Genomic DNA, 23,037 nt, shown 5'->3' with positions numbered 1-23,037 from the left:
GGTCTCTTTCCTGCTGTGTCTGATTTGCATTGTGTGCCCCTCATAACTCCAGCCTATCACCTCCCACTACTGAGTCCTCATCGTCTCTGTTTCCTTTTTTAATATATTTTATTTTTAGGTATCTCTGCACCCAATGTGGGGCTCAAACTGAATACTCTGAGATCAAGAGTCACCTGCTCCTCTGACTGAACCAGTCAGGTACCCCTCTTCTGTTACTTAATTCAGATTCTCAAGCAGTAATATGATTGTTTGAACTTACCTGTAAAAAAAAATTTTTTACACTTATTTATTTTTTGAGAGACATAGAGAGACAGAGCACAAGTTGGGGAGGGGCAGAGAGAGAAGGAGACACAGAATCTGAAGCAGGCCCCAGGCTCTGAGCTGTCAGCACAGAGCTTGATGTGGGGCTTGAACTCACAAACCATGACATCATGACCTAAGCCAAAGTCGGACACTCAACCGACTGAGCTACACAGGTGCACCTGAACTTACCTTTTAAAGTCAGCCCAATAAGGACTGGCTGCTTGTGGGACAAAGTTCCCTCCCTGGTCAACCAAGTGTGTTGAGCAGCCTTCTTCCCTCCCTCTCTAAAAGGGGTGTGGCAGGCCAGGCACTCTGAGGCTTGGCTTGTCCAAAACACGTGGGCAGGTTATTTGACCTCCCCAAGATGCTGGTTCTTCCACTAAATTATGATGGCAGCACCTGTCTCAGCCCACAGAGTTATCACTCATGCACACAAAAATGATTTATTGAGGGGCACCTGGGTGGCTCAGGCGGTTGAGCCTCCAACTCTTGGTTTCAGCTCAGGTCATGATCTCTCGGTTAATGGGTTTGGGCCCCACATAGGGCTCCATGCTAGAGGTGTGGAGCCTCTTGGGATTCTCTCTTTCCCTCTCTCTCCCCTCCCCTGCTCGTCCTGTCTCTCTCTAAAATAAATAAACTTTAAAAATCATTTATTGAGCTTTTATATAAAGCACTTCTATTGCGCACTTTCCAGGCACCGTGCTCAGCAGTGGGGATACAGGAGGGAACAAAACTGATGCAGATCTGCCCCCATGGAATTGATGGTCCAGGATCAAACAAGATCCTATCTGTGAAAACACAGCCCCCACTGTCCCACCTGCAGCCCCACTGCAGACTCAATTTTAAGATTCCTTCCTTCATCAAAAAATTCTTAAGCATCTACGTAAGTCACATCAGCACATGGACTCCAAAGACAATAACACATGGTTTCTGATCTCAAGGAACCCATGGTTCATTTGAGAAACAAACATGTAAGCAAACAGTGATGTGCAAAAGCACAAAATAGCAGGTAAAGTAGGAGATGTGGGAAAGGAAACTTCACTTTGGCTGAGGAAGTCAAAGAAGGCTTCTCAGAGGCAGCGACACCTGAGCTGAGATTTAATGGCTAAAGAGGGCAAAAATAAATAAATAAATAAATAAATAAATAAATAAATAAATAAATAAATAAAGGGTGAAAATAGCTTGATAACACCATCATAGTTATGTAGAAATGCACTACCCTTAGGAGATGAATGAGTATTTAGAGGGTAACGTTAATCATGACATTTATAAGTAGTTCAACAAAAATGTGGGAGTGTGTGTATATGTGGTATCTGTGTGTCTGTGTGTGTGTGGAGAGAGAAAGAAGGCAGATGCGGCAAAATGTTAATTCTTTTTTTCTAAGTTTATTTATTTATTTTGAGAGAGAGGGAGCACGAGTGGAAGAGGGACAGAGAGAGAGAGGGAGAGAGAGAATCCCAAGCAGGCTGTCAGTGCAAAGCCCAAGAAGGGGCTTGAACTCATGAACCATAAGATTATGACCTGAGCTGAAATCAAGAGTTGGATGCTTAACCGACTGAGCCACCCAGGAGCCCCAAAATGTTAGCAATTCTTATATCTAAATAGAGACTTGGGTACGCAAAGTTAGAGTGGCCCCCACGATCCCCACCTCCTGGTGTTCAGTCTCTTATGTGACTTCGTATCCTTGAGTGTGACCAGGACCTGTGACTTGCTTCTACAAAATAAAAAAAGGCAAAGGTGACAGGATGTACATGTTTAACCACATGATTATGTAATTAAATTATGCAAGACTGTGGCTTCTGAGTGGAGTCCCCCTCTCCCTTGCTTGCTATCTTCGAGGAAGTAACTGGCCATGTTGGGGATCCCACATGGCAAGGAACTGTCGTGGCCTCTGGGAGCTGAGGATGGCCCCCAGCTGACAGCCAGCAAGAAATCAGAGCCCTCAAAGAACTGAAGTCTGCCAACAACCTGAGTGAACTTAGAAGCAAATCCTTTCCCAGTCAAGTCTCAGATGAGAACACAGCCCTGTGGGACACCTTGTACAGCCTTGTGAGACCCTAAGAATAGGACCCCGCTAAGCCATGCCCAGGATCCTGACTCACAGAAACTGTGAGATAACAAATTGGTGTTGTTTTATGCTGCTAAATTTGTGATGTAAGTTTGCACCAATAGAAAACCAATACAATTAATAATTTTATGTGTCGACTTAACTGGGCCACAGAGTGTCCAGATGTATTTGGTCAAACATTATTCTGAAAGTTTCTGGGAGGGTGTTTTTGGATGAGATTCACATTTAAATAGGTAGACAGTCTGTCCTCCCTTACATGACTGGGTCTCATCCGATCAGTTGAAGGCCTGATAGAACAAAAGTTTGATCTTGCCACACATTATTAACAGAAAATTCTTCCTGCCTGACTGCCTTCGAAGTAAGATATCAGCTTTACTTCCTGCCTTCAAACTTGGACTAAAATTTTGGTTCTTCCTGGATTTCAAGCCTGCTGGCCTTTGAACAAGGGCTACACCATCAGCTCTCCTGGTTCTCGAGCCTTTGGAATACATAAGGGTACACAGATGTTACTGCAATATTCTTTGCAGCTTTTCTACATGTTTGAAAATATTCAAAATAAAAATGGGCAGAAGTGTCCTAAAGTCAGGAAATGTGTGGGGCACCTGGGTGGCTCTGTCAGTCAAGTGTCCGACTCTCGATTTCAGATCAGGTCGTTATCTCACAGTTCATGATGAATTCAAGCCCTGCCATTGGGCTTCATGCAGTGTCTGCTTGAGATTCTCTCTCTCTCTGCTGCTTGTCTGCTCACGCTGTCTCTCTCTCTCATAATAAATAAATGAACTTTAAAAATAAATAAATAAAACTAAAGTCAGGAAATGAAAGGAGACCTGCTTCATTCCCTATTCTCAACCTCCCTCCTTTCCCTTTTTCCTCCGTCAATCTACTTTATTTAATATGAGATTTTAAAGCACACAATAGACACGTACTTAAACATAAATAATACATCTACCCTCTTCTGTGCAGATTTATGCTTTATAAACATCACACTGAGTAAGTTTGGCCTTAACCTTTGTTCTGCAAATGTTTCAGAATTTTTTTCTACTGCCACATTACAAGATAAATGTCAGTCTAAATGAAGCCTTTTCTATAAAATTCAGCAGCTTCACAGATGGTTTCTAATTCACTACATTTTTTTTTTGGTTGAAAATAATTCCAAAAGCTCTTAAGTTTTCACCAGAACATAACGTTACTCTTGATGCAGTGTGAGGTCAATTAAATAAACTCAGACACTATCCCCTAGGAGTTATCAGCCAAACTGAGAAAATTATGTAAAAGTAAGATTTTACCTAGTATTAACATAATCACTTTTTTCAGAAACCTCAATAATTACATATTGGCCGAATGGCTTATCTTGCCCCAGGTTGCTTTCCCTGATGTGACTTGATGAACAGTCCTATGCAGAAAGTGAATAAGCTTAGTCAGAGGCAAATGATGCAAATAAGCCTCAAATTCATTTCCTGAAATGGGGCTCCTGGGTGGCTCAGTCAGTTAAACATGCGACTTTGGCTCAGGTCATGATCTCGTGGTTCGAGGGGTTCCAGCACTACATCGGGCTCTCTGCTGACAACTCAGAGCCTGGAGCCTGTTTCGGATTCTGTGACTCCCTCTCTCTCTGCCCCTCCCCCACTCGAGCTCTGTCTCTCTGTCTCAAAAATAAATAAACATTAAAAAATTGTTTTAATTCATTTTCTGAAAAACATACATTAAAGGAACCCGTAAGAATGGAGATTATATTTTTAAGGAGGTCTGCCACATAGTAGAGAAGTGATTCTCCACTCTAGCTGCACATCACAATCCCCTGGGGAGCTTAAAAAAGTAGTGATACTTGAGTTCTCATCCCCTCATCCCAGAGAGCCCAATTTTGGTCTGGTGTGTGGCCTGGGCATCAGGAATTTCAAGCTCCTCCCTTCCTTCCTTCTTCCCTTCCTCCTCCCCCTCCTCCTCCTCCTTTTTTTTTTTTGTTTTGTTTTGTTTTGTTTTGTTTTGTTTTGTTTAACTCATCCAATGCTTATTGAATAGTAAACTGTTGCCAACACTGCTGAAATCTGCAAGTCACTCATCCAGATCCCTCTCTTGGCCACCCCCTGAGACGGAAGCCCCAAGCAGGACCACCCCGAATGCCAGAGAGTAGCCAGGGCCTGGGAGATGCCAGGAGAAGGGGAAAAGCAGGGAGAGGAAGAAGCAAGGAAGGGAGGGTGCAGAGCTACCCTCTCAGGGACATGGACACACACACACACACACACACAAGGACCAGGGTTTGTCTCTGCCCCCACCCAGCAGCCACAGAGACATCAGGGAAAGAGACCATGCACCCACAAGACATTTCAGTCCTTCCCATCTTGAAGCGTCTGCCACAAGGGGCTGGCCCAAGGGCACTGGACTCTGCCTTCAGGGCACATTAGCTCTGAGCCAAGCTGGCTTTCATGGCGGCCACCAGCTTCAGAAATTTGCTCTCCTTGTCCATGTAGCCATCACCTGTCTTCTTGGAGTGAACCAACTTCCTTGGTACCATCACTTCAAAGAAGCATGTGGCCTGGGGAGTCCCCTCGCTGCAGATGTCCAGGCATTTGGGGACATCATCTTCTAACTTCTTGAGCTTAAGATACTTACACTTGTAGCCTCAAGCACCACAATAGATTACTCTGACAGTGAGGGCCCTGGATGGGGACCGCAGCAAGGGCAGGGTGTGGACCTGTGAGCTCCACTGCAAGGATTTTCAAGTTTCTTTAGTGGCTCTAGTGTGCATCAGAGGTTTAAGAATCATTATAGTGATAGCTCAATACATATTAAGTGAATAAATGAAATTCTTTACTTGATCTTAGATTACATTCAGAAACCAATTTGAATCAATTGTACTGCCTGATGGTACTCTGTACTCTAGACTGCTCATGCTACAGCAAAATGCCCAAAACTAGAGGAAAAAAGAGAAGATCTAAGATAGAAAAAGGATTCAAAATGCTGTCAGGTGAGGAAGAGCTATAGCAACATGAGATGCTGAGTCTGAAAAGAAAGACCTGGGAACTTAAGTGCTGCCTTCACATAACTCCAAGGTGCAGCCATCACAGATGACAGCTGAAGGAAGCTAGGGTTTGGCATAACGTAAGACTTCCTTAAAAAGTAGTATCGTCTGGATATTAACTGGATTCCTTGAAATTGTGAGTAACTGGTCACTGCAGGAATTCAGACACTGGCCTTTTGAGCTCTGGGCCAGGTTGTTGAGAGGAAACCCCTATGCCAGGAGCTGTACTGAATGTGTCTTATTTTTCGGCCATCTGATATCCATGGACTCTCTTCCTAGAAACAACCTCCTCATTTTCTTTGAAAATTACTCATCTCTCACTTTCAGTTCTAACACAGCTGATCTCTGTCTAGTTCTAGGGGAAGAACATTGATCCGCTCCCAACCAACCATGAAAATGACATCTCCAAATGTTGCCTGAGTGGCACAGTCTGTTAAGCTACTGACTCCTGATTTCGGCTCAAGTCATGATCTCACAGTTCCTGGGTTTGAGCCCTGCATCGGGCTCAGTGCTGGCAGCAGGGAGCCTGCTCTCTCTCTCTCTCTCGCTCTCTCTCTCTCTCTCTGAAAATAAATAAATAAACTTAAAAAAGCTGCATTGCCCTACACAATAACTGGTTCAATAATGAGCAAGTAGCCCAAGTTGTGCCAATCAGAGGCCATAAAATCAAACTCTGGGAATTTTGCTTATATTTTTGAAGACTCTCTTCCACTAGATTTAAAGTTGTGAGAGTGTGAGGTGGAAAATATGAACTCAGAGAAAATGAAAAGAAGAGAATTTCAAAATGATCTTATTAATAATAGCCTTAGGTTAAACTAGATAACGTATCTGTGAAATAAAAGAGTGATGCTATAGAAAAAGAATATTCAGGGGCGCCTGGGTGGCGCAGTCGGTTAAGCGTCCGACTTCAGCCAGGTCACGATCTCGCGGTCCATGAGTTCGAGCCCCGCGTCGGGCTCTGGGCTAATGGCTCAGAGCCTGGAGCCTGTTTCCGATTCTGTGTCTCCCTCTCTCTCTGCCCCTCCCCCGTTCATGCTCTGTCTCTCTCTGTCCCAAAAATAAATAAAAAACGTTGGAAAAAAAAAAAAAAAAGAAAAAGAATATTCAGATGCCAAAAAAGAGTTCTCGGAAGTTAAAAAATACGATGTTAGTTCTCAACAACAACAAAAAAGGTATCATGGCTACACTTAAGCGTCCTTAGTGGCATACTCCATTCAACAAACAGCCTGATAAGCCACTTTTTATTATTCTACTGAGCTGCCTATTTCTGTTGGCAACTGTGTGTATGAAATGCTTTCTTTTGATATTTTCAGTAAGTCTCAGTTGTTAAAAATTAACTAATAAATAAAAAATTTAAATATAATGTTAGTAATGAAAGAAATCTCTTATAAAGTTCAAAGATAAATCTGAGAAAATCCTGCCAAAAGCAGAAAAGACAAAAAGTTGCATAATAGGAGAGAAATTATACACATGATGAATCCAAGAGGATTAATATGCCAAGAATACAAGATCCAAAAAGTAGAATAGAGAAAATGGAAACAAAGTATCAAAGAAATCGTGAAAGTCCCTAGAATTGAAGGACAAGAGTATTCATAGTAAAAATTCACTGAAAGCATGGGAAAAATAAATGTAAAAGACCAAAACTAAGGCCTACCATCATCTCTGAAGACAAATTCTTATTATCATAAGGCTTGGAAAAAAATTAAAATCTAGCAGGAAAGAAAGGTCTTGCCCGGACTCTGAAATGCAAATCCAAGCAATGCCCTGCTTTCAGGACACATATTTCTCTTCAACAAAGCTTTAAAAAAATCATTGCAATATTTTAAAAGCTTGATATCTTAAGAAATTTTATGACTTCCTTTATAAACATGGCAACCAAGATTCCCTTATCTAAAAGAGGCTAGAAGACATAGGTGACTCAAGAAAGGGGACCGAACTCTGTCTGGTAGATAGTGACAGCCTATAATCCCAGAGTAGTATATGTGACCAGAAAATTTCTCAAAATGACTTCTTAAAGCTCCAAAATTGGCTCCATATAGAATTTAATACAAAATTTACGAGTGCTACAATTGTGTTAAAAATGTATCTATAATATGGTCAATCATAAAAATTTACAAAATTACAATAACAAGCTTTGATATATTCTATATATATTTCTATCAATGATGTATTTATTCACCTCCCAATTTTCAAAAATAGTGCTATATTAGTCTTTCAGTGAAAAAATTAAGTTCCCTGTCTTTTTCCTTTAAAATAATTGGCCCCAAGTACAAAATGATAACTTCAATTCATTTTGTTTATTCTCATGACATGTTCCAGGATAATTTTGTGAACACCTAAGTGTTCCATTTAGTATTAGGAGAAGTAAAATGTTAAGGGATGTTTAAGCTCTGTAAAGTTGAATAGACTAGCATTTGAATGACAGGATATAATTACAGATCACCAAGGATATAGTACAAAATGTACCCAATCCCACGTCTTCATATTCAGCTAAGAACAGAATGCTTTAGTAAGATATGAGATTAATAAAATATCAAAAGATAATAATTCTGGAAGAACCAAGTCTTCCTAGTTAGAACTATCAGAGCTGGAAGAATTATTACTAAATTTCATAAAATCTGTATCAGTCATAATGGACTAGACTCTGTACTACTTGTGTGTCATTAAATTGAAATCTGCCTTTTATTTTCATGTTATTGTATCCAAGAATATGTGTCCAAATACTCCATCTAAACTTATAAGATCCCTAAGGGCAAGTACCATATCCTATATATCTCTCTCTCTTAGCTCAAGTTCCCCCTAACACAAAGCCTAAACAAGGTCTAGAAACAAGTAATTTATTTGGGATGTGATCCTAAGAAGCAGAAATGAGAGAATAAAGCAGGAAAGGATGAAAATTCTTTAAAGGATACATTCTCAACGTCACTATTAGGTTATGGGGCCTGACTGAAATTAGAGGTGGCTCAAGGGGATGTGACATCAGTACTGAAAGCATCTGCTATATTCCCATACCTTGCCCTACATTTAAGACTCTCAGTAAAAGCTTTCTGAGTCATTTATTCAATTGCAGTGCTCCCAAGGCTTCCTGTTCAAATCAGTGATCACCTGAGAAGTTATACATTGCCTTTTACAACCACATTCCAGAACCTTATGTCATTCTGTCAGGTCCACGTGTCTTTGTAAGACAAGTAATAGATGCCTTCTCACGTCAACGTAAGCTAACAGGGAATCCCAACATGAGCCTCAGGCTGAGTTTGGATTTGGAAATCTGAAGGCAGCCCTCTTTCTCTGCACGCTGGGTTTTTTTTTTTCTCTCTGCAGAATTTAAAATAAACCACCATGCTGAGTAGGGCTGTCAATCAGTCATCCAGTGCTCATTGCCTACACTGAGGTGGCACTGTTGGCGATTGAGAGGTGGGAGATATGACCCTGAACATTAAAGAGCCTGGCATTTTACTAAGAAGGCACATAAAGAGTAGTCCACATGCAAACTAAGGATCAAATGACTACTACTTAAAATATTATAGGAGCTCACAAAAGGAGTATGCCATAGTGGTTAAGATGGTCAGCACAGGTTCCGTGGAAGAGGTCCCCTGGGTTTCCAAGGAGCTGTAAGATTTAGAAATGTGGAGTGGAGAAGAGGGACAAAATAGGCAAGCAAGGGATTAGAAGAAGGAATGCGTCCAGTCCATTTCCAAGAAATGACCTGCCCAGGGGCAACTGCATCCACACTAAGGAACTCCTTACAGAATGCTAGTCAAGATGGCAAACCAGAATCTATTAGGATCTTGGAAACATCTTCCTAGTCTTTGCAAATTAGAATTCAATCCCTGTCTTACTTTGCATAAGATCTTGAAAACTGCACCAAGTATGGCTTTGGTAATATTCTGGGTGAACTCTCTTACCTAGTCACAAACATAATCAATCTTAACTGGGGTCAAGGAACACTTAAAACTCAGCCACTAGAAAGGGTTCTAACAACAACAACAACAATAATAACAACAACAACAACAACAACAACAACAACAAGGTATTCTTTTTCAAGGAGCCTTGACACACAGGTATTTTTCCACAGAATTTGAAGATACGGATTCTATGACATTGGTATGAATGCCTCATAGTTCATTTTAACATTTCCTGCCTTAAAATCATTTCGTTTGAGTTGGAAACAAAACTGAAAGGGATATTAATTCTTAGTAATTTTCTAGTTCTTAATCTCCCCATTCTTTAAGAAATAGAACATCCTTGGAGCACTGAGCTCAGTCAGTTAAGCCTCCAACTCTTGGTTTTGGCTCAGGTCATGATTTCACGGTTCGTGAGATTGAGCCCCACATCAGGCTCTGCACTGATAGCACGGAGCCTGCTTGGGATTCTCTCTCTCTCTCTCTCTCTCTCTCTCTCTCTCTGCCCTATGTTCATGCACACTCTCACTCTCTCTTTCTCAAAATGAATAAATAAACGTTAAAAAAAGAGGCTCATATTTCCTACCTTCAACCCAATGTAAATTTAATTAAAAAACAAAAAGAAATAGAACATCCTTAACTTAAATCCACAAACCATCAAATAATCCTATTGTACCATGATTAGTTATTATCACCTAAACATTTCTTTAATGCAGAATGTAACAATTAGTTATTTTCACCACACTACTATTTTACATTGTAAAAATGCTCACCAAATATTTTCAAAGTTTAAAAAAAGTTTTTTTAATATTTTATATTAACCAGGTGGTCACTTCTTAGTTTTCTTTCTTCCTTCCATATTTGTTAACTAGGAGCTACAACCTCAGCCTTGCAGAAATGGTTCTTGTTTCAACTCTCCTTTGTCCTGGCATAACATGGGCTGGACTTTTCCCACTAAGGCTTGTCCCACTTTTGCATGCATTCTCTAGTTTTCTCTGTTCTGGAACACCCCCATTCCCTGCAGGATCGCCTGCTTGGTTTGGAAACAGTTTTTTGTTTTTCATTGCAGGTCCTTTGCTCATGCAGCAATGTAAGTTTAAAACAGAGTAAGAAGATCTGTATTGGGCATATATCAAATGATAAACAAAAAGCAATTCTAAATGGCTATAGCATACAGAAGAGATGAGTTATCCTGAGGTATATCAGTGCTTTGATGTACCTTTTTTATCGACATCCCATCTGTCAATAACGTAACACAAAAGCATGCTGTATCATGCAGCGATGCTTGAGAAAGCACATTTATTTTACATGTTGATTTTCAAGCCTAAATGAGTCAAATTCCGTCCTCCCAAATGGTTTATTAGTTCTTTTGGGGAGTGGGAGTGTCCATATAACTAATATCTGCCCCACAACAAGTAAAGCAAACACCTCAAACTGAAGTGATAGATCTACCTAAGAACTAGATAGTGTCACCGACTGGTGACAGGTCCAATTGCAATGAGATTCTACTAGGCATGTCAGAATAAAGACCAAAAAAAGAGGGAATCAAAGTTTCAGGAGTGACAGCTATATTCATCAGAGTTTCAGAAAAAGTGACAAGTTCCAATAGGGTTTTCTTTCTTTTTTTTTTTTTTTTAAGTGTTTAAACACTTAGACTCCTTGTCTACACATTTCAGGGATGAGAAGAGAGATTCATGTTTGGCTCTAGCTCTGAGACTATGCTGTTAGCCAACCCTGCATTCCAGCAGCATCTCAACATGCAGCCAGCTTTTCTATGTGGGAACCCTCTGACCTCACGATCCGGTCCTGTGACTGCCCTGGCCTTGCGACCAAACACACTTCGTGATCCCAGTTCTGCAAACTAGATACCTCTCTTTGCCACTCCCTTCTTCACCCTGCCTGTCTTTCCTGCCAAATAAAACAATTCTCCAGGAGTGGGTGACTGATTACAATCCCTGCTCTTCCATAATTGGCTATGCAATTTGGGGTAAATCATTTGGCCAGCCTGAATCTCAATTTTCTTATTTGTAAAATGAGGGGTTTGGCTGAGATGGTTTCAAAGGTCCCTTTGAATTCTAAAATACCACTGCCTTTCTGTCAGGCTCTTGGAGACTGTGGCCTGTTTCTGATTGGTCCTTTGTCCTTTCAAAGAGTGAGCAGCAATTAAGTGCACTGAACAAACATGTTACAACTCAACATTCTTTGTAAAATACATGCTTTCCTGTCAGTTGGACCCTTAAAGTAACTGTTGTTTTAAAATTAATTCTTCCTGGTCTAGAACTGGACCAGGTACAGAATAATAGCATGTATATTATTCTCACACAGCATATGAAACAGCCAGTGTTCTTGCAAATAATAAAACCAATGTTGGCTAACTGATGCAAAAAAGAAATTTATTGGAAAGATACTGGAAGATTGGACAGTTCATCTTGGAAACAGGAATTCAGGGCGATGTGGCTCAGTCAATACCCCACCAGAGGTTCAGTCAGTATAGGGTGCTGGCACTGGCACCATCAGCCCTGGATACGTGTCACCATTCACTGAAGTCTTAATTCCACCCAGTCACTCTGAATGATCTTTAACTATCACTGGCTTTGTTATCACTCCCTGAAGGGCCAAAGTCTTGGGAAGAGTCTCTGATTGGCTGAGCCTTGGTCAAATGTCTATACACAGGTCCAAGGAGTCGAAAGCAGGATTATCTGCTCCTCTTCACCTTCCAGAGTGGTACACCTGATCCTGGGCTCCATTTATCTTGCACTCACCCAAATAGGAGGAGTTTTGGGATGCTGGACAACCAAAATGACAAATGTTAACTACACACTTTTCTCACTTGTGATTATAAATTTAACACATTTTGGAGGCATTTGTAAGAGGTTGATTATGTTCTGGAGAGGTTTACAGCTGATAGATTATTCCATCATTATTTGATCACTTCATTGATTTATGTGAATCAGTGATTGGTCCAGTTAATGAAACCATATTCATCAGGATACTGACTAATTTATTGAGCTGCCTTTTCCTATTTACATGGCTCCTCTGGATGACAAAGCGAGTACTTGGAATGAACAATGAATCACTGGAAGGAAGAAGCAAGCACATCTTCATTCTGAGCACACACTGTCATTGATTTTTTTTTTTCAACGTTTATTTATTTTTGGGACAGAGAGAGACAGAGCATGAACGGGGGAGGGGCAGAGAGAGAGGGAGACACAGAATCGGAAACAGGCTCCAGGCTCTGAGCCATCAGCCCAGAGCCCGACGCGGGGCTCCAACTCAGACCGCGAGATCGTGACCTGGCTGAAGTCGGACGCTTAACCGACTGCGCCACCCAGGCGCCCCTGTCATTGATTTTTAAAGTAAAAAATAATATCTGGCATTTAGTCCTGGTCTAAAGTTCTTCACAGAGATGGTGTTAATTTCCCTAAGATGTTGCATTGTCCTGGCTTTATAGATCAGCTGGGATGGCTGAGTGACCTGAAATTTCGGTGACAAATGTCAGCAGAGACACTAGAGCTAAGTCCTCTCAGCCTCCTTCCAAAGTAAATCCATTAAGCCTCAGAAACAATTCTTCCACCTTGAAAACAAAGTGGCAAGCAGGCTTCCACGAGATTGCTGCCATTAGGTGGGACCCCTTCCACGGCCAATGTGGAAGGGCGGTGTAGAAAAGAGATGGGAAGACAGTTTTGCCAAGGAGCTCAAGGATTGAGACAGTCTTCCAGAATGAACAGTGAACTCAGAGAGAAACTTGTCTGACAAAATGCAGTGGTATCAGCACATAAGAGGTGATTCTGCTTTTGTTACGTTTTTAAGATATTCAGAGGCCAAAGAAAACCTCCCTAAAGAGAAATAAGCAGCCAGCATCCCAGAGTCCCATATCCTGGAACGCAAAGTTCCTCCCTGCACTGGGCGACCCAGGGGCTCTGACTCCCTTTCCCACAGGAGAAGCAGGTCCTGCCAACTGCTTAAGGAAGTGTCTGTTCTGGTATGAAGAACGGGGACGCCTGCCCGGCTCAGTCAGTAGAGCATGCAACTCTCAGTCTTGGGGTGAGCTCGAGCCCCACATTGGGTGTAGAGATTACCTAAAAATAAAATCTTTTAAAAAAAAGATGTATTCGTTATGATACAGGTTTGCATGCATGTAACAGAGACCCTCAAATAACAGTAGCTTAAATAAGATTGAAGCTTGTCTCCCTCCGTGTAAAAGACTCTTCACTGATATGATACCTACTTATCCTTCGGGTCTCACTGAAAATGTCACCTCCTCTGAGAAGTCTCCCCTGATGCTACCTAAACAAGCTAAGGTATTCTTGCCTTCTGTTTTCTGAGTGCCTTCTAACTTCTCTATCAAAACAATGATCATACTTTATATTATGGATTGTTGAATTTTCCACACATTAGAGTCAACAGCACAAGGGGAGAGACTCTGTTTATCTTGCTTGTCACCATATCTCCAGAGAGCCACCTCCCACCTGTACTGAATGTACCTCTATTGAATGTTCTTGAGGGTGACAGGAAATGAATACTTCTGGTTTATTATACACAGGGCAGTTACTCAGAAAATTTTGAAATGGTAAATAGTATTTTAAAAACAGAGAAATAATAGCCATTTATGCTTCTAGCACAACCATAGATTTGGAAGAGACCAAAAACAAACATTTCCATTTCAAAGACCTCTGCCTATAAAGCAGGGGCTGGCAAACTTTCTGTAAAGTGACAGTGAATATTTCAAGTTTTGTTGGCCATATGATCACTGTTGCAATGGCTCAACTCTGCTGTGAAAGTGGGAAGACAGAAACAACCAAGATGTAAACTAATGGTGTGGCTGGGTTCCAATAAAACTTGATTTATGAGTACTAAAATTTCAATTTTGTGTCATTCTCAAATGTCATGAAATATTCTACTTCTTTTGATTGTTTTCAACCATGTAAAAATATGAAAGCATTCTTATTTCATGAGCCTTGTAAAAAAAAAAAAAAGCAGCAGCTAGACTTGGCCCATGGGTTGTGGTTTGTCAGCCCTGTCAGAGCGCACATTTTTTGACAGAGATGTGTCTGGCCTTGGTTTGTTTCTTTAGCCCCTCAGTGAAGTTCACACTCATAAGCATCTACTATGTGCCGGGGCCAGGTCAGAGGCTGCAGAACTGCAAAGATGGTTAAGATCAGCCCTGTGCCACTAACTCCACGCGACATGGACCCAAATCCACAAAGTGTGGTTGCAGCCCCTGGTTGAAGGGGAAAGTTACTTCATGACAAGATGGCATCTGAGGGGAGAGTCGTGGGCCGCGTGCACCCAGGAACCAGCAGCACCCAGTCTGGTTGTGGCTCTGGATGAATCCCACAGGGAATGGCGGGTAGTAAGGCTAGGAAGGCCTTACTACCAATGTATGAGGGACCCTCAGGGACCAGCATAAAGCTTAGTCTGGTGGGCAACTGAGAACCAAAGGGGAGGATTAAACTGAGATCATTAAATTGGTACCAACAGTTTATTAGTTTTTTAATGTTTTAACTTTCAAACTTTTAAAAAGTGATTTCTGAAAGTATTTGATTCCTTTTTCTGTTACTAATTTACCAAATATTTCAACTGAGAAACTCTCCTGGGAAAAATACACTGAGTTCAAGGGCACGTAGGAGGGGAAAATGCTATCAGTGTTTTCCCAAGGGCAGTGCTTATAAAAGGAGCCATTGTATGGTAAAAGAAAACAAAAAGCAAGAATAAAATGATCATTTCAAATATTCATTAGATTTTGAGAAAATTCTGAACTATCAATCACACAATGCCCTCCCTAGCTCCACATTAAATAAGTAACTTCTGTTGTGTCCCAAAGGAGAAAGTCACTCAATATTATACTGCCCCTTTCCTTTTGTCTCTTAAATGGGAGTTTTGTTGGAAATCATCAATTGGAAAAATAATAAGCCATTCTTTCAGGCCAACATAAAACATAGGAGGCAGGAAAAGTCAACTCAGGTCACAGAGATGAAAACTGAATGCTCCTTCAAATGGTACAAAATGTCACCTTGCTCATCCAAGCAAAAATTCAGGACAAGCCTCTCGGAGTGCCTCCTACTAAAAGATACCATCTTGGCACATAGGATGCTCAGGAAATGGAAGTGGCATTAATCTGCATGCAGGGATCACCTCCTTCATGCTGATGCCCAGTCCAATTGGGGGATGAGGAGTCCAATCGCCGGCACCCAGATGAGAGGTCTTGGGTGGAGACAGGCAAGTCTGCCTCTCACTCATGAATTCACCTGGCTGCTCCTTTCTGCCAGCTTTACCCCCCACCTTTCCCCTCTCCCTGCTCATAGGATTCATGGATAGGGGAATCAAATGCTGGTTGAGTGCCAATCAATGACAAACCATTGTGGTGAAGGATCGACATCTCTAGTTAACTAAATATTTTTTTAAGCTGTTTCAATTGAAGTTGGGTTGAAATTTTTTACTTTTTTATTAAATAGTTTTTTTTAATGTTTATTGATTTTTGAGAGTGAGAGACAGAGTGTGAGCAGGGGAGGGGCAGAGAGAGAGGGAGACACAGAATCCAAAGCAGGCTCCAGGCTCTGAGCTGTCAGCACAGAGTCCACGCCCGGCCCAAACCCATGAACCCACAAGATCGTGCCCCAGCCGAAGTCAGATGCTTAACCTGCTGAGCCACCCAGGCACCCCCGAAATTTTTTAAGATTTTGAGTATTACATTTATATGGTTCAAATTTCAGCAACTGTAGAGATGGAGTAAAAATAAAACGAAACTCCCTCCCATCACTATACCCCAACCTCTCAATTCCCCTCTGCATAGGTAGTCTTTGTTATTTCCTAAATAGTTTAAATTATGATAGTAATGTATTAGTTGAGGTAAAAGGCTGGAATGAATAAGTCCCAAATGCAGTGGCTCAAACAAAAATAGAAATTTCTTTCTTTCTCATATAATAGTTCAGTGTAGGTGTTCTAGGTCAACCGGTGGGCCTGTATCACTCAGTCATTCGGGGATACAGGCTTCTGGCAGCTTCACAGAGGAGCTCCAGCATGGCCATCACTGTCATTGGATGGGAGAGGAGCAGAAGGCAAAGGCCAGGGGTTTTCCTTTCCACACATTTCACTTCCACTCACTCTATTGGCAAAAGCCGAGTCACATGGTCACAGTAGCTGTAAGGGATGTTGGGGAAGGTAGCGGTATCCCCACTCCAGCTGTGCTACTACTCTTGTGCCTTGCGACGTTAAGGAGTTTAGCCCCCGGCTCACTCTCTACAGACCACCTTGCAATGCTTTTCCAGGCTGCTGCCAACTGCCTGCGCCAACTGAGGGCAGCAGCCCTCCCCATAATCCCTGAAGGAGAGCTACCATTAGCTTGTAACATTCAAGAGACTGTTACTGCAGAAGAGAATTACTATGCAGAAAAGCCATGCTTAATGGGAGGCCCTACTCATCCCCATCCAGTGTACACTCTTCCCTTTATCAATGCATTTAACAGACACTTTTATAGTGTTATATTTTGTGTGATTTATAAAAATTAACTCATTTCATCTTCATAATAATCCTCTGAGATAGGCACAGTTATGGACCAGTTTTCCAGTTTCCAGAGGAGGAAACCTGGAAACCAAGAGGTTAAGTAATTGTCCAGGGTCACAGGGAGAAAACTTATGTTAGTCTGTCTTTTTTTTACCAACATAACCTTGATTTTATTGTAATTTCAATGAATTCACTAAAAAATCATGCTTCCCTGGCAAGCAGAGGTAGCCATATGACCCAGTTCAGGTCAGTGAATTTAAGGGGAAATCATTGAGTCAGGTACCAAGGAAAACTATTGTTTTACTGAAAAAAAAAAAAAAAGAAAAAAAAACAAGAACAAAAAACAGGAGAGATACAGATAGTGTACATCTTTTGCCCTTTAACCCTTACCCTTCTTCAGCTTTGGAATGTGGACATGATGCTTGGAAGTTAAGCAGCCATTTTGTGACCATGAGGTGAACACAGATTTCTTTGTTATGTGAATAGAGAGGGGGAGAAAGAGCGAGATACTACATGTGTGTTTGTGTGTGTATGCATGTATATATGTACACATACATTTACAGAGAGAGACCCATTTAGTAAAAACATTTGAACTGGGCCCAAACCATCTTCGCTGATACTTAAATCTAGATCCTGGTCCTGACTGCCCCAAAGTCTATAAGTCAGGGTACCCCAACTGGCCTCTCCATTAGGCCTGTTCTGTGTCTTCTCAGAGTGCAGTACTTATTTTCTCCATGTTCAGGCCCCCATGCCAACTCTACCCTCAGCAAAGTCCATCTTTCTTATCATAATACACAGCAGTTCTTCATGGTCTTGAAATTCTGAATTCTACAAAAGGATTTGGATCTACCCACTTAGGTTCTGAGGAAGCAGTCCTAAAACTGGATAACCCAGTATCACTGCTGCCCCTGCAGTTGTATTTGTTAAGCCATTTACAAAGTCCAAGAAAAGAATCCTAGGCATCTCCTAAATTTTAGAAAATTCCAGCCTTTTTGTAATATCACAGAAGTCAGTGTGCAGAGGGACCAAAAAATTGGGCCTCTCAACTCTGAAGGGTTCAGTCTCCAATCCAAGAGAACCACTTAAATATTCATCTGCTAGGATATAGAGCAGATACAGAGGCCTACCTCCTACCCCCAAGGGAAAAGATGGCCTGGCCTAAGGATTGCAGCCTAAGGACCAAGGGTTGAACATAAAACAGATTTTATTGCTAATTATTTTATTGGTAACTTTAAAATTTTTTTTTAATGTTTATTTATTTTTGAGACAGAGAGAGACAGAGCATGAATGGGGGAGGGGCAAAGAGAGAGGGAGACACAGAATCGGAAGCAGGCTCCAGGCTCTGAGCCATCAGCCCAGAGCCTGATGCGGGGCTCAAACTCACGGACCGCAAGATCGTGACCTGAGCTGAAGTCGGACGCTTAACCGACTGAGCCACCCAGGCGCCCCTTTATTGGTAACTTTTAAAGGCCATTATGAAGCGATTCTTTAATGGCAACTTTCCTCCTATTAGGAAGGCCTGATGCATGGGACCTCTGTGAACAGCTAAGAGTTTTGGGAGACTGGGCACATCCAAGTCTAAGGCTGACAGATTTTAAGCATGGACTCTTAAATGGAGATGTTAAACCTCACTTACCATCTTTCCAGCATATCAAAGCATTTTTTTTTCTTCCCAGAACAGGAGAGCAATCTTCTCCCAAAGATGAATCAGAAACACGCTGGCAGCTTGGAAATAGCAAGTACCCCATCTCCACTCTAAGATGTTAAGGTTTAGAAAATGCTGGGGATTGTGGGATTCTTCCCGCCTCCCTCTCTCTGCCCCCTCACTCACTTGCGCCCTCTCTCTCTCAAAAAAAAAAAAAAAATGTTGGGGGAAGGCTCAGCCACGGGACTTCCACTTATGCTAGGACAGTATGGAGAAAGAGGGAGACATAAAGAAGTGACCAGAAAGGAACCAGGGGGAAGAAAATTATGAATATAGGAAGCAAAATATGCTCTGTTTTGCTCAGTGTGACAAGGAACTTAGTGTTTAACGTTTTCCTATGGCCTTCAGCCTATAGGTTCTCCTATAGAGGACTCTCTCTAAAGGATAATATTTGGATCTTTTCTTAAGTGAAAAAGGCCTTGAAAAATATATTTGCATCTCAAGAGCTGAAACTAAATTATTTTCTTGAATTGATGAGGAGATTAATTATTTTCCTGAATTGATGACAGTGGAGGAAAGGAGGAGACATTTATCCCTTGGCCACACCAGCTCCGGGACCCACCACTTAAGGCTGTCAAAAACTGTCGCTGGGGCGCCTGGGTGGGTCAATCACTTAATCATCTGACTCTTGATTTCGGCTCAGGTCAAGATTTCAGGATCATGGGATAGAGCCCCATGTCTTGCTTGACATGGGGCCGGGAACCTGCTTGGAATTCTCTCTCTGCCCCTCCCTCACTCACACTCTTTCTCTCTAAGAAAAAAAAAAAATTATATATATATATATATATATATATATATATATATATATATAAACTGTCTCTGAAACTTCTGAATTGTTAACTTTAAAATGGTTTATTTTGAAAAAATAAATATATAAAAAGGTTTATTTTGTTGTGTGAATTTTACCTCAAATTTTTTTTTTCTTTAGAAATATATATCAGGGGCACCTGGGTGGCTAGTTGGTTAAACCTCCAACTTCAGCTCAGGTCATGATCTCATGGTTCATGAGTTCCAGCCTTTTGTAGGGCTCTGTGCTGTCAGTGTGGAGCCAGCTTTGGATCCTCTGTCCCCCTCTCTCTATTCCTCCCCTGCTTGCTCGCTCTCTCTCAAAAACATGTCAGAAGAAGTTTGAGAGAGACAGGGCAGAAAAATTAGTCAAGAAAAGGTTCCTGTTTAAATGCTGTACCCTAACCCCCTCCCTGCTTTCCCAGCACAGGTCATTCCCTCTCCCAAACCTGGCTTGCTCCCCTAGCATTAAAGCCTCACCACACCATTGCTTCCCCCCATAGAGATAGCTATGTCACTATTCCAGTGTCTCCAGTAGTTAACATCTGTCATTTCTATTCAATTAAATGTAGGTAGCACCTTTTCACCACCACCCCCTACTTTGTAAGATGAGGCTATCAAAGACCCCACTCTCCCCTCACTCACTTCCTTTCTCCTAATGCCCTGCTCTGCCATGTATACTTTTTTTTAATGTTTATTTATTTTTGAGAGAGAGACAGAGACAGAGACAGAGTGTGAGCTGGAAAGGGGCAGAGAAAGAGGGAGACACAGAATCCAAAGCAGGTTCCAGGCTCTGAGCTGTCAGCACAGACCCTGACGCAGGGCTCGAACCCAGAAACCATGAGATCATGAAATGAGCCGAAGTCAGACACTTAACCAACTGCACCACTCATTCCCCCTGCCATCTATAATTTTATCTCTATATCAGTGAGATTGATAAAAAGGTTAATCTCTCCTGCAATTGTAATGAAGTCTTCTGTGCTTTGTCTTCAAAGTTAAAAATCAAGTGCTTTATACCACTCTGTCTCTATATTGTTTATTGCACTATTTAATAACTGATTTCCAAGAAAATTACCCAGAACTAAACTACATGAGTTTACAGATATAAAGGGAATTCCTAAATTCCTAAAAGATTACATAAAAATAAACCCAGACCAAGGTGAATAAAAGTGAAATTTTAGAGCACAGTAGAAAAAGAGTAAGTCCTACCTGTTTCTAAAAGGCAGAGTGGGAGTGGGGGTGGGCATGTCCCAAATAAAAGATAAGGAATCTCAATGTCTTCAGATTTTCTCTCCATAACTCTGGGATCTAGAAGATAGAGGAGGAATGCCTTCAGATTTCTGAAGGACAATTATTTTCATTTTAGAATTTTATACTCAGATAAACAAACAGTGTGAGGGTAAAATAAAAACTTTTTCAGCTATGCAAGGACTCCAAAATTTACCTTTCACATACCCTTCCTAGGAAGTTACTGTAGAGATGTACCAACAAATAGAGGAAGTGAATTAAGAAAGACAAAGACACAGGATCTATAAAATAGGGTCCATCCAGGAGAATCACACAAAAAGGTCCCAGGGTCACAGCAGAGCTGTGGGATCCCAGCAAGTACTTGACCCAAGTTTGAAAAGGGTGAGGTAAAAGGAGATTCCAAAGATTTGACACCATCTTTGGGAACTTGAACAACTTAAGTAAGCAGTCAAGGCAGAGAAACCTAAGTTGGAGGGTGGGGGAGGAATAGAAAGGAAGACAAAGAGGCTGGGACAGAGGGAAGCTGTTTAAGACAAGGGAGCAATTATTTTATTTTTTAATTAAAAAAAAATTTTTTTGGAAGAGAGAGCATGTGAGCGGGGGTGGGAGGGGGTGCAGATAGAATCCCAAGCACGCTCCAACTCGGGGTTCAGATTCACAAACTATGAGATCATAATCTGAGCCAAAATCAAGAGTTGGAGCTTAACCCCCAACTGAACCACCCAGGCGTCCCCAGGAGAACAATAATTAATAATGATTATGACTATGAGGATGATCAAGAAGGGATTTAAAAAAAAAAACGTTTTTTTTAACGTTTATTCATTTTTGAGAGACAGAGAGAGCGTGAGTGGGGGAGGGGCAGAGAGAGAGGGAGACACAGAGTCCGAAGCAGGCTCCAGGCTCTGAGCTATCAGCACAGAGACGGACCCAGGGCTTGAACCCATGAACTGTGAGATCGCGACCTGAGCCGAAGTTGGATGCTTAACTGACTGAGCCACCCAGGTGCCCCAACAAGGAATTTTTAATTCAAAATGACAGACTAACCACACATCTCTTCTCTGTCTTGGGATCTGAATTAAAGAGGTAGTAAATGAATTGTAGTACAAACAACCATTTTGAAGAGAAATGGAGGCGTTCCATCAATAGACCAAAGTGTTCAGCTCATTTCTGGAAGGCAGAAAGTTGGTAGAGGGATTTCTGATCAAGATGCCTATCAAACACATGCATCTATCATTACTTGTTCCTAAAACCCCACCAAAACCTATTTTTGAAGGCATTAAACCAGGTAATCCCACTGAATCACCAACAAAGTAGGATGTGTCCATTTTGGTTTGCACATGTTGGGTCAGCTCTGCCTCTCAGCTCCCATCACTTCAGGTGTCAGTGGATCTCACACACCAGGGAAGTGGGACAGTGCCAAGGGCAGCAAGAAGAGCTATGAGGATTGCTCTGCTCTTGGTTCCATTCCTGAGACTCCTCCAGTAAATCAGAAAGCTGCTTGGAGCCCTGGTGATCTCATTGGTACAATGGGGATAATAACATCTAATCTCTTTCAACGGGGATAATAACATCTACCTCCTTCAATGGGGATAATAACATCTATCTCCTTCGAGGGTGTGGTTGCTGGTCCAAAATTAGATTCAGAAGTAGGTAGAAACTATAGGTCCTGATCCTTAAGTCTAGAGAGTTAAAGCCAACCATCTTCCTTTAACATTCAAATTACAATGAAGGCATGGGCATGCCTGCCTAGATTGGCAGGCTCTGTCATTCCATCACATCCTCACCTTACCTCACCTACTGTGGGAAGTCAGTCCCCACAATTCCACCATCAACCCTGAAACAGACCAGTCCCCAGAGACTGGAAGATGGACAGCAACATGGGTGGGGTGGGGGCACTGTCTGCTGACCATGGGGTCTTACCCACAGTGCATAGTGTGATCTGTTCACCATTGCTTTCTTGCTGCTACCAACACTCACAGAGAAAAGTCTGCCTTCCCAAACATTTCACTTGGCAGGGTGCCCAGGCCCAAATTGACCTAGACTCTCATTCTCTACAATGAAAGCCGTTGGCCCCAGACATGTTGGTGATGCCAGGATAGTGGTGGCCAGAGGTAATGTTCCAGCATCAGCCTCCCTCTCCTGCCTATGAGTCCTGGCACAGCCCCTAGGGCAACAGAGCCAATCCTCCAAGTGAATTGAATCTCCAGGCTTCATCATCCTTTTTTCTTTCTGCCTTTCTTTCCCTTCCTTCTTCCCTGCATCTTTCTTTCTTTTTTTATTTCTTCCTTATCTTTCTTTCTTTCTTCCTTCCTTCCTTTTCTTTTTTCTTTTCTTTTTTCTTCCTTATCTTTCTTTTTTCTTCCTTTCTTTCTTCCTTATCTTTCTTTTCTCTTCTTTCTTTCTCTTTCTTTCTTTCTTTCTTTCTTTCTTTCTTTCTTTCTGTCTTCTTTCCTTTCTCTCACTCTCTTTCCTCCTTCCCTCCTTCCTTTCCCTCTTTCCCTCT

The 23,037-nt window shown here is 41.7% G+C and overlaps 1 pseudogene; it reads right to left on the bottom strand.

The window, feature by feature from the left end:
• Positions 1-4,617: 4,617 nt before the first annotated feature.
• Positions 4,618-22,484, bottom strand: LOC115518687 (annotated as a pseudogene).
• Positions 22,485-23,037: the final 553 nt, after the last annotated feature.

The sequence above is a fragment of the Lynx canadensis genome, chromosome A1, assembly GCF_007474595.2.
Source record: "Lynx canadensis isolate LIC74 chromosome A1, mLynCan4.pri.v2, whole genome shotgun sequence".
Classification (NCBI taxonomy): Eukaryota; Metazoa; Chordata; class Mammalia; order Carnivora; family Felidae; genus Lynx; species Lynx canadensis.
This window is presented reverse-complemented; position numbering and strand designations above follow the sequence as displayed.